At 45.3% G+C, this 2,548-nt stretch overlaps 1 non-coding gene across 1 annotated transcript; it reads right to left on the bottom strand.

The window, feature by feature from the left end:
• Window positions 1-610: 610 nt before the first annotated feature.
• Window positions 611-716, bottom strand: LOC140804088 (small nucleolar RNA R71). The gene has a single exon (XR_012112047.1). It is a non-coding gene; the product is annotated as a small nucleolar RNA R71 (small nucleolar RNA).
• Window positions 717-2,548: the final 1,832 nt, after the last annotated feature.

Genomic DNA, 2,548 nt, shown 5'->3' with positions numbered 1-2,548 from the left:
GATGGAGCAAAGTGTACAAATGAGAGGGCAATAGACAGAATGAGTGGCGCCCGAGCGGTAATTTTCTACCGCCCGGGCGCGAAAGGTGACCAAGGCAACAGAAAGGTTGGCGCTCGAGCGGTAGTTTTCTACCGCCCGAGCGCGAGAGCCACTCACCCCAAGAACTTCGACAGAAAGGTCGGCGCTCGAGCGGTAGTTTTCTACCGCCCGAGTGCGAATGCTGCACTTCCCAAGGAGATTCACAGAAGGTGTGGCGCTCGAGCGGTAATTTTCTACCGCCCGAGCCCATCTATTTTTGGCAAGATTTCATGCTCGATTTCTTACCTTAGTTGGGAGAATGGTTGGAATGGAAAGGGGGGTTAGACGTTTTTGGTGGAGGGAACTGCAGTAGATGACCCAAACACGCACATCGCGGATTTTCTTGAGATTTGCGATACTTTTAAATTCAATGGAGTTTCTGATGATGCTGTTAGGTTGCGTTTATTTCCTTTCTCTTTACGTGATAAAGCTAAAGCATGGTTGAATTGTTTGCCTGTAGGTTCAATCACCACATGGGAGGACATGGCGAAAGCGTTTCTTATCAAATACTTTCCTCCATCAAAAACCATGAAGCTGCGGGAAGACGTTACAACATTTGCTCAATTCGATCAAGAATCTTTAAATGAGGCATGGGAACGCTTCAAGGACCTACTACGAAGATGCCCACATCACGAGTTACCACTTGGGTTAGTCGTTCAAACATTTTATTACGGTTTGCTTACTCCTAACCGTACTATGATAGATGCTGCTGCGTGTGGGAACCTTTTGAGGAAGACTGCGGAAGAAGGATATGAGTTGTTGGAGGAGATGGCTGCTAGCAGCTATCATCCTCAATCTGACAGGAACAACCAGCGGAGAAGTGCCGGAGTTCACCAGCTAACTGATTTTTCTGTTATTACTGCACAACTTGACGCTTTAAACAGGAAAATAGACGGCTTGAATGTGGGTGGCACGGCTATGCGTCTTCAAGAGATATTTCTGTGAAAAGTGTGGAGGAGAGCACTATGTGAAAGACTGTCAAGATGGAAATCCCTTCTATGTGCAAAATGAGGCACCGGTGAATCAAGTGGGAGTCCAAAACCGCCCAAGGAATGACCCTTATTCGAACACATACAATCCTGGGTGGAGGCAACATCCCAACTTCTCGTGGGGCGGTCAAAACAGTCAGAATAGACCGCAAGGAGGACAACAATATGGAAAACAACCGATGTATAGATCCGATCCTCCTAGAGAAGAAAAGTCCAACTTGGAACAAATGATGTCTAAGTTTATTTCATCCACTGAAACTCGACTCCAAAACCAAGATGCATCAATAAAGGGGCTCGAGAATCAAATTGGACAGTTGGCCAAGATGATAGCAAGTAGAGAGCCGGGCACCTTGCCAAGTAATACCGAGACTAATCCAAAAGATCAATTGAAGGCCATTGAGTTGAAGAGTGGAAAAGTTTTGGAGCCTAGAGAAAAAGAGAAAAGCCAAGTGCCGGATGAACAAGATGCGACATCAAAAGGTAAGTCATCTAACCCTACACCAGCACACACTACGCATTCTAAGATTGTTATCCCTCCACCGTTCCCTGCAGCATTGAAAAAAGCAAAACTAGATGCACAATTCGGTAAATTTCTTGAGGTATTTAAAAAATTACATATCAATATTCCATTTGCCGATGCGTTGATGCAAATGCCTAGTTATGCTAAATTTCTTAAGGACATCTTAGCAAACAAGAGGAAGTTGGAGGATCACATGACGGTGAATTTGACAGAAAGCTGCTCTGCATTAGTGCAAAACAAAATCCCACCTAAACTGAAAGACCCAGGGAGTTTCTCTATTCCTTGCATGATTGATGATGTTGTTTTTCATAAAGCATTGTGTGATCTCGGTGCCAGTATTAATCTTATGCCATTATCTGTGTTTAGGAAGCTTGGGTTGGGAGAACCAAAGCCGACGAGGATGTATCTACAACTAGTTGACAGATCTGTCAAGTACCCCCGCGGAGTGATTGAGGATGTGCTAGTGAAAGTGGACAAATTCATTTTCCCTGCGGACTTTGTGGTGCTTGACATGGAGGAGGATGCGGAGATGCCTCTGATTTTGGGTAGACCATTCCTTGCGACTGGCAAGGCACTGATCGATGTTCAAGAAGGGAAGTTGAGATTGCGAGTTGGCGAGGAGGAGATTACTTTTGATGTCTTTAATGCACTTAAGCACACACTGCATTCTGATAGTTGTTATAGAATTGATGCTTTTGATGCCTTTGTGTCTAACTATGTGCAGGATGCTTTGAGAGATCCTTTGGAGGCCACTATCACTACTGAGTTGGGAGAAGAGGAATTGGACGATGAAAAAACTGAATTTGTGGCGCATCTCAATGCCAACCATCCATGGAGAAAGCCAACGAAGATGCGACTGGAGGACCTAGGAGAACGCAGAGATTTGATCCCTCCAAAGTCGAGCATCGAGGAGCCACCGATGCTTGAGCTCAAACCCTTACCTCCGCACTTAAAGTACGTA

The sequence above is a fragment of the Primulina eburnea genome, chromosome 10, assembly GCF_022965805.1.
Source record: "Primulina eburnea isolate SZY01 chromosome 10, ASM2296580v1, whole genome shotgun sequence".
NCBI lineage: Eukaryota > Viridiplantae > Streptophyta > Magnoliopsida > Lamiales > Gesneriaceae > Primulina > Primulina eburnea.
This window is presented reverse-complemented; position numbering and strand designations above follow the sequence as displayed.